This window comes from Oncorhynchus gorbuscha, linkage group LG18 (assembly GCF_021184085.1).
Source record: "Oncorhynchus gorbuscha isolate QuinsamMale2020 ecotype Even-year linkage group LG18, OgorEven_v1.0, whole genome shotgun sequence".
In the NCBI taxonomy this organism is placed as follows: domain Eukaryota; kingdom Metazoa; phylum Chordata; class Actinopteri; order Salmoniformes; family Salmonidae; genus Oncorhynchus; species Oncorhynchus gorbuscha.
In genome coordinates this window covers 1,737,880-1,747,346 of record NC_060190.1, presented here as the reverse complement: position 1 = coordinate 1,747,346, position 9,467 = coordinate 1,737,880, and positions in this window count along the sequence as shown.

Genomic DNA, 9,467 nt, shown 5'->3' with positions numbered 1-9,467 from the left:
TAAAACAGGTCCATGTTAAAACAGGTGGTGACCATGTTAAAACAGGTGGTGACCATGTTAAAACAGGTGGTGACCATGTTAAACAGGTGGTGGTTGAGGTGGTGACCATGTTAAAACAGGTGACCATGTTAAAACAGGTCCATGTTAAAACAGGTGCTGACCATGTTAAAACAGGTGCTGACCAGGTCCAGTTAAAGGTCCATGAGGTGGTGACCATGTTAAAACAGGTGGTGACCATGCTAAAACAGGTGCTGACCATGTTAAAACAGGTGCATGACCATGTGGTAAAACAGGTGCTGACCATGTTAAAACAGGTCCATGTTAAAACGAGTGGTGACCATGTTAAAACAGGTCCATGTTAAAACAGGTGGTGACCATGTTAAAACAGGTGGTGTCCATGTTAAAACAGGTGGTGACCATGTTAAAACAGGTGGTGTCCATGTTAAAACAGGCGTGTCCATGTTAAAACAGGTGGTGACCATGTTGGTGAAAGTTAAACCAGGTGGTGACCATGTTGAAACAGGTCCATGTTAAAACAGGTGGTGACCATGTTAAAACAGGTGGTGACCATGTTAAAAACAGGTGGTGACCATGTTAAAACAGGTGGTGACCATGTTAAAACAGGTGGTGACCATGTTAAAACAGGTGGTGACCATGTTAAAACAGGTGGTGACCATGTTAAACAGGTGGTGACCATGTTAAAACAGGTGGTGACCATGTTTAAAACAGGTGGTGACCATGTTAAAACAGGTGGTGACCATGTTAAAACAGGTGGTGACCATGAAACAGGTGTGACCATGTTAAAAACAGGTGGTGACCATGTTAAAACAGGTGGTGACCATGTTAAAACAGGTGGTGACCATGTTAAAACAGGTCCATGTTAAAACAGGTGGTGACCATGTTAAAACAGGTGGTGTCCATGTTAAAACAGGTGGTGACCATGTTAAAACAGGTCCATGTTAAAACAGGTGGTCCATGTTAAAACAGGTGCTGACCATGTTAAAAACAGGTGGTCCATGTTAAAACAGGTGCTGACCATGTTAAAACAGTAGGTGACCATGTTAAAACAGGTGGTGACCATGTTAAAACAGGTCCATGTTAAAACAGGTGGTGTCCATGTTAAAACAGGTGGTGACCATGTTAAAACAGGTGGTGACCATGTTAAAACAGGTGGTGACCATGTTAAAACAGGTGGTGTCCATGTTAAAACAGGTGCTGACCATGTTAAAACAGGTGGTGACCATGTTAAAACAGGTGGTGACCATGTTAAAACAGGTCCATGTTAAAACAGGTCCATGTTAAAACAGGTGGTGACCATGTTAAAACAGGTGGTGACCATGTTAAAACAGGTGGTGACCATGTTAAAACAGGTGGTGACCATGTTAAAACAGGTCCATGTTAAAACAGGTGGTGACCATGTTAAAACAGGTGGTGTCCATGTTAAAACAGGTGGTGACCATGTTAAAACAGGTCCATGTTAAAACAGGTCCATGTTAAAACAGGAGCTGACCATGTTAAAACAGGTCCATGTTAAAACAGGTGCTGACCATGTTAAAACAGATGGTGACCAAGTTAAACCAGGTGGTGACCATGTTAAAACAGTGACCAAGTTAAACCAGGTGGTGACCATGTTAAAACAGGTCCATGTTAAAACAGGTGCTGACCATGTTAAAACAGATGGTGACCAAGTTAAACCAGGTGGTGACCATATTAAAACAGGTGGTGACCATGTTAAAACAGGTACTGACCATGTTAAAAACAGGTCCATGTTAAAACAGGTGCTGACCATGTTAAAACAGGTGTGACCATGTTAAAACAGGCGGTGACCATGTTAAAACAGGAGGTGACCATGTTAAAAAGCAGCCATGTTCAAACAGGCTGACCATGTTAAAACAGGTGGTGACCATGTTAAAACAGGTGGTGACCATGTTAAAACAGGTGGTGACCATGTTAAAACAGGTGGTGACCATGTTGAAACAGGTGGTGACCATGTAAAACAGGGTGACCATGTTAAAACAGGTGGTGACCATGTTAAAACAGGTGGTGACCATGTTAAAACAGGTGGTGACCATGTTAAAACAGGTGGTGACCATGTTAAAACAGGTGGTGACCATGTTAAAACAGGTCCATGTTAAAACAGGTGGTGACCATGTTAAAACAGGTGGTGTCCATGTTAAACAGGTGGTGACCATGTTAAAACAGGTGGTGACCATGTTAAAACACCATGTTAAAACAGGTGGTGACCATGTTAAAACAGATGGTGACCATGTTAAAACAGGTGGTGACCATGTTAAAACAGGTGGTGACCATGTTAAACAGGTCCATGTTAAAACAGGTCCATGTTGACCATGTTAAAACAGGTGGTGACCATGTTAAAACAGGTGGTGACCATGTTAAACCAGATGGTGACCAAGTTAAACAGGTGGTGACCATGTTAAAACAGGTCCATGTTAAAACAGGTGGTGACCATGTTAAAACAGATGGTGACCATGTTAAAACCAGGTGGTGACCATGTTAAAACAGGTGGTGACCATGTTAAAACAGGTGGTGACCATGTTAAAACAGGTCCATGTTAAAACAGGTGGTGACCATGTTAAAACAGGTGGTGACCATGTTAAACAGGTGGTGACCATGTTAAACAGGTGGTGACCATGTTAAAACAGGTCCATGTTAAAACAGGTGCTGACCATGTTAAACAGATGGTGACCATGTTAAAAGGTGGTGACCATATTAAAACAGGTGGTGACCATGTTAAAACAGGTGGTGTCCATGTTAAAACAGGTCCATGTTAAAACAGGTGCTGACCATGTTAAAACAGGTGGTGACCATGTTAAAACAGGTGGTGACCATGTTAAAACAGGTGTGTGTTAAAACCATGTTAAAACAGGTGGTGACCATGTTAAAACAGATGGTGACCATGTTAAAACAGGTGGTCCATATTAAACCATGTTAAAACAGGTGGTGACCATGTTAAAACAGGTCCATGTTAAAACAGGTGGTGACCATGTTAAAACAGTAGCCATGTTAAAACAGGGTGACCATGTTAAAACAGGTGGTGACCATGTTAAAACAGGTGGTGACCATGTTAAAACAGGTGGTGACCATGTTAAAACAGGTGGTGACCATGTTAAAACAGGTGACCATGTTAAAACAGGTGGTGACCATGTTAAAACAGGTGGTGACCATGTTAAAACAGGTGGTGACCATGTTAAAACAGGTGGTGACCATGTTAAAACAGGTGGTGACCATGTTAAAACAGGTGGTGTCCATGTTAAAACAGGTGGTGACCATGTTAAAACAGGTGGTGACCATGTTAAAACAGGTGGTGACCATGTTAAAACAGGTCCATGTTAAAACAGGTGGTGACCATGTTAAAACAGGTGGTGACCATGTTAAAACAGGTCCATGTTAAAACAGGTCCATGTTAAAACAGGTGCTGACCATGTTAAAACAGGTGGTGACCATGTTAAAACAGGTGGTGACCATGTTAAAACAGGTGGTGACCATGTTAAAACAGGTCCATGTTAAAACAGGTGGTGACCATGTTAAAACAGGTGGTGACCATGTTAGGTGGTGACCATATTAAAACAGGTCCATGTTAAAACAGGTGCTGACCATGTTAAAACAGTGGTGACCATGTTAAAACAGGTGGTGACCATGTTAAAACAGGTCCATGTTAAAACAGGTGGTGACCATGTTAAAACAGGTGGTGACCATGTTAAAACAGGTGCTGACCATGTTAAAACAGGTGGTGACCATGTTAAAACAGGTGGTGACCATGTTAAAACAGGTGGTGACCATGTTAAACAGGTGGTGACCATGTTAAAACAGGTCCATGTTAAAACAGGTGTGACCATGTTAAAACAGGTGGTGACCATGTTAAAACAGGTGGTGACCATGTTGAAACAGGTGGTGACCATGTTAAAACAGGTGGTGACCATGTAAAAACAGGTGGTGAACATGTAACAGGTGCTGACCATGTTAAAACAGGTCCATGTTAAAACAGGTGGTGACCATGTTAAAACAGGTCCATGTTAAAACAGGTGGTGATCATGTTAAAACAGGTCCATGTTAAAACAGGTGGTGTCCATGTTAAAACAGGTGGTGACCATGTTAAAACAGGTGGTGACCATGTTAAAACTGGTGGTGACCATGTTAAAAACATGGTGGTGACCATGTTAAAACAGGTGGTGACCATGTTAAAACAGGTCCATGTTAAAACAGGTGCTGACCATGTTAAAAACAGGTGACCATGTTAAAACAGGTGGTGACCATGTTAAAACAGGGTTGGTGTCCATGTTAAAACAGGTGGTGACCATGTTAAAACAGGTGGTGACCATGTTAAAACAGGTGGTGACCATGTTAAAACAGGTGGTGACCATGTTAAAACAGGTCCATGTTAAAACAGGTGCTGACCATGTTAAAACAGAGGTGACCATGTTATTAAAACAGGTGCTGACCATGTTAAAACAGGTACTGACCATGAGGTCCATGTTAAAACAGGTGGTGACCATGTTAAAACAGGTGGTGACCATGTTAAAACAGGTGGTGACCATGTTAAAACAGGTGGTGACCATGTTAAAACAGGTGGTGACCATGTTAAAACAGGTGGTGACCATGTTAAAACAGGACCATGTTAAAACAGGTGGTGACCATGTTAAAACAGGTGGTGTCCATGTTAAAACAGGTGGTGACCATGTTAAAACAGGTCCATGTTAAAACAGGAGCTGACCATGTTAAAACAGGTCCATGTTAAAACAGGTGCTGACCATGTTAAAACAGATGGTGACCAAGTTAAACCAGGCGGTGACCATGTTAAAACAGGAGGTGACCATGTTAAAGCAGGCAGTAGCCATGTTCAAACAGGCGCTGACCATGTTGAAACAGGTGGTGACCATGTTGAAACAGGTGGTGACCATGTTAAAACAGGTGGTGACCATGTTAAAACAGGTGGTGACCCATGTGACCAAAACAGGTGGTGACCATGTTGAAACAGGTGGTGACCATGTTGAAACAGGTGGTGACCATGTTGAAACAGGTGGTGACCATGTAACAGGTGCTGACCACGTTAAAACAGGTGCTGACCATGTTAAAACAGGAGCTGACCATGTTAAAACAAGTGGTGACCATGTTAAAACAGGTGGTGACCATGTTGAAACAGGTGGTGACCATGTTAAAACAGGTCCATGTTAAAACAGGTGGTGACCATGTTAAAAGGTCCATGTTGGTGATCATGTTAAAACAGGTCCATGTTAAAACAGGTGGTGACCATGTTAAAACAGGTGGTGACCATGTTAAAACAGGTGGTGTCCATGTTAAAACAGGTGGTGTCCATGTTAAAACAGGTGGTGACCATGTTAAAACAGGTGGTGACCATGTTGAAACAGGTGGTGACCATGTAAAAACAGGTGAACATGGTGACCATGTTAAAACAGGTCCATGTTAAAACAGGTGGTGACCATGTTAAAACAGGTCCATGTTAAAACAGGTGGTGACCATGTTAAAACAGGTCCATGTTAAAACAGGTGGTGACCATGTTAAAACAGGTGGTGACCATGTTAAAACAGGTGGTGACCATGTTAAAGGTGCTGACCATGTTAAAACAGGTGGTGACCATGTTAAAACAGGTGGTGACCATGTTAAAACAGGTGGTGACCATGTTAAAACAGGTGGTGACCATGTTAAAACAGGTGGTGACCATGTTAAAACAGGTGGTGACCATGTTAAAACAGGTGGTGACCATGTTGAAACAGGTGGTGACCATGTTAAAACAGGTGGTGACCATGTAAAAACAGGTGGTGAACATGTAACAGGTGCTGACCATGTTAAAACAGGTCCATGTTAAAACAGGTGGTGACCATGTTAAAACAGGTCCATGTTAAAACAGGTGGTGACCATGTTAAAACAGGTCCATGTTAAAACAGTGGTGTCCATGTTAAAACAGGTGGTGTCCATGTTAAAACAGGTGGTGTCCATGTTAAAACAGGTGGTGACCATGTTAAAACAGGTGGTGACCATGTTAAAACTGGTGGTGACCATGTTAAAACAGGTGGTGACCATGTTAAACAGGTGGTGACCATGTTAAAACAGGTCCATGTTAAAACAGGTGCTGACCATGTTAAAACAGGTGGTGACCATGTTGAAACAGGTGGTGACCATGTAAAAACAGGTGCTGACCATGTTAAAACAGGTGCTGACCATGTTAAAACAGGTGCTGACCATGTTAAAACAGGTGCTGACCATGTTAAAACAGGTGCTGACCATGTTAAAACAGGTGGTGACCATGTTAAAACAGGGTGACCATGTCCATGTTAAAACAGTGACCATGTTAAAACAGGTGGTGACCATGTTAAAACAGGTGGTGACCATGTTAAAACAGGTGGTGACCATGTTAAAACAGGTGGTGACCATGTTAAAACAGGTGGTGACCATGTTAAAACAGGTGGTGACCATGTTAAAACAGGTGGTGACCATGTTAAAACAGGTCCATGTTAAAACAGGTGCTGACCATGTTAAAACAGATGGTGACCAAGTTAAACCAGGTGGTGACCATATTAAAACAGGTGCTGACCATGCTAAAACAGGTACTGACCATGTTAAAACAGGTCCATGTTAAAACAGGTGGTGACCATGTTAAAACAGGTGGTGACCATGTTAAAACAGGTGGTGACCATGTTAAAACAGGTGTGACCATGTTAAAACAGGTCCATGTTAAAACAGGCGCTGTTGACCATGTTGAAACAGGTGGTGACCATGTTAAACAGGTGGTGACCATGTTAAAACAGGTGGTGACCATGTTAAAACAGGTGGTGACCATGTTAAAACAGGTGGTGACCATGTAAAAACAGGTGGTGAACATGTAACAGGTGCTGACCATGTTAAAACAGGTCCATGTTAAAACAGGTGGTGACCATGTTAAAACAGGTCCATGTTAAAACAGGTGGTGTCCATGTTAAAACAGGTGGTGACCATGTTAAAACAGGTGGTGACCATGTTAAAACAGGTGGTGTCCATGTTAAAACAGGTGGTGTCCATGTTAAAACAGGTGGTGTCCATGTTAAAACTGGTGGTGACCATGTTAAAACTGGTGGTGACCATGTTAAAACAGTAGGTGACCATGTTAAACAGGTGGTGACCATGTTAAAACAGGTCCATGTTAAAACAGTAGTGACCATGTTAAAACAGGTGGTGACCATGTTAAAACAGGTGGTGACCATGTTAAAACAGGTCCATGTTAAAACAGGTGGTGTCCATGTTAAAACAGGTGGTGACCATGTTAAAACAGGTGGTGACCATGTTAAAACAGATGGTGACCATGTTAAACCAGGTGGTGACCATATTAAAACAGGTGCTGACCATGCTAAAACAGGTACTGACCATGTTAAAACAGGTCCATGTTAAAACAGGTGGTGACCATGTTAAAACAGGTGGTGACCATGTTAAAACAGGTGGTGACATGTTAAAACAGGTCCATGTTAAAACAGGTGGTGACCATGTTAAAACAGGTGGTGACCATGTTAAAACAGGTGGTGACCATGTTAAAACAGGTGGTGACCATGTTAAAACAGGTGGTGACCATGTTAAAACAGGTGGGGACCATGTTAAAACAGGTCCATGTTAAAACAGGCGGTGACCATGTTAAAACAGGTCCATGTTAAAACAGGTCGTGTCCATGTTAAAACAGGTGGTGACCATGTTAAAACAGGTGGTGACCATGTTAAAACAGGTCCATGTTAAAACAGGCGGTGACCATGTGACCATGTTAAAACAGGTGCTAACACACATGTTAAAACAGGTGTGACCATGTTAAAACCCATGTTAAAACAGGTCCATGTTTAAACAGGTGGTGACCATGTTAAAACAGGTGGTGACCATGTTAAAACAGGTGGTGACCATGTTAAAACAGGTCCATGTTAAAACAGGTGGTGACCATGTTAAAACAGGTGGTGACCATGTGAGGTGGTGACCATGTTAAAACAGGTGGTGACCATGTTAAAACAGGTGGTGACCATGTTAAAACAGGTGGTGACCATGTTAAAACAGGTGGTGACCATGTTAAAACAGGTGGTGACCATGTTAAAACAGGTGGTGACCATGTTAAAACAGGTGGTGACCATGTTAAAACAGGTGGTGTCCATGTTAAAAACAGGTGTGACCATGTTAAAACAGGTGGTGTTCATGTTAAAACAGGTGGTGACCATGTTGAAACAGGTCCATGTTAACACAGGTCCATGTTAAAACAGGTCCATGTTAAAACAGGTGGTGACCATGTTAAAACAGGTGGTGACCATGTTAAAACAGGTGGTGACCATGTTAAAACAGGTGGTGACCATGTTAAAACAGGTGGTGACCATGTTAAAACAGGCGGTGACCATGTTAAAACAGGCGCTGACCATGTTAAAACAGGTGCTGACCATGTTAAAACAGGTGCTGACCATGTTAAAACAGTAGGTGACCATGTTAAACAGGTGGTGACCATGTTAAAACAGGTCCATGTTAAAACAGGTGCTGACCATGTTAAAACAGTAGGTGACCATGTTAAAACAGGTGGTGACCATGTTAAAACAGGTCCATGTTAAAACAATTGGTCCATGTTAAAACAGGTGGTGTCCATGTTAAAACAGGTGACCATGTTAAAACAGGTGGTGATCATGTTAAAACAGGTGTTCATGTTAAAACAGGTGGTGTTAAAACAGGTCCATGTTAAAACAGACCATGTCCATGTTAAAACAGGCGGTGTCTATGTTAAAACAGTAGGTGACCATGTTAAAACAGGTGGTGTCCATGTTAAAACAGTCCATGTTGAATTGCTGACCATGTTAAAACAGGTGGTGCCCATGTTAAAACAGGTGGTGATCATGTTAAAACTGGTGGTGACCATGTTAAAACTGGTGGTGACCATGTTAAAACAGTAGGTGACCATGTTAAACAGGTGGTGACCATGTTAAACAGGTGGTGACCATGTTAAAACAGGTCCATGTTAAAACAGGTGCTGACCATGTTAAAACAGTAGGTGACCATGTTAAACAGGTGGTGACCATGTTAAAACAGGTCCATGTTAAAACAGGTGCTGACCATGTTAAAACAGTAGGTGACCATGTTAAAACAGGTGGTGACCATGTTAAAACAGGTGGTGACCATGTTAAAACAGGTGGTGACCATGTTAAAACAGGTGGTGACCATGTTAAAACAGGTGGTGACCATGTTAAAACAGGTGGTGACCATGTTAAAACAGGTGGTGACCATGTTGAAACAGGTGGTGACCATGTTAAAACAGGTGGTGACCATGTTAAAACAGGTCCATGTTAAAACAGGTGGTGACCATGTTAAAACAGGTGGTGACCATGTTAAAACAGGTGGTGACCATGTTAAAACAGGTGGTGTCCATGTTAAACAGGTGGTGACCATGTTAAAACAGGCGCTGACCATGTTAAAACAGGTCCATGTTAAAACAGGTGCTGACCATG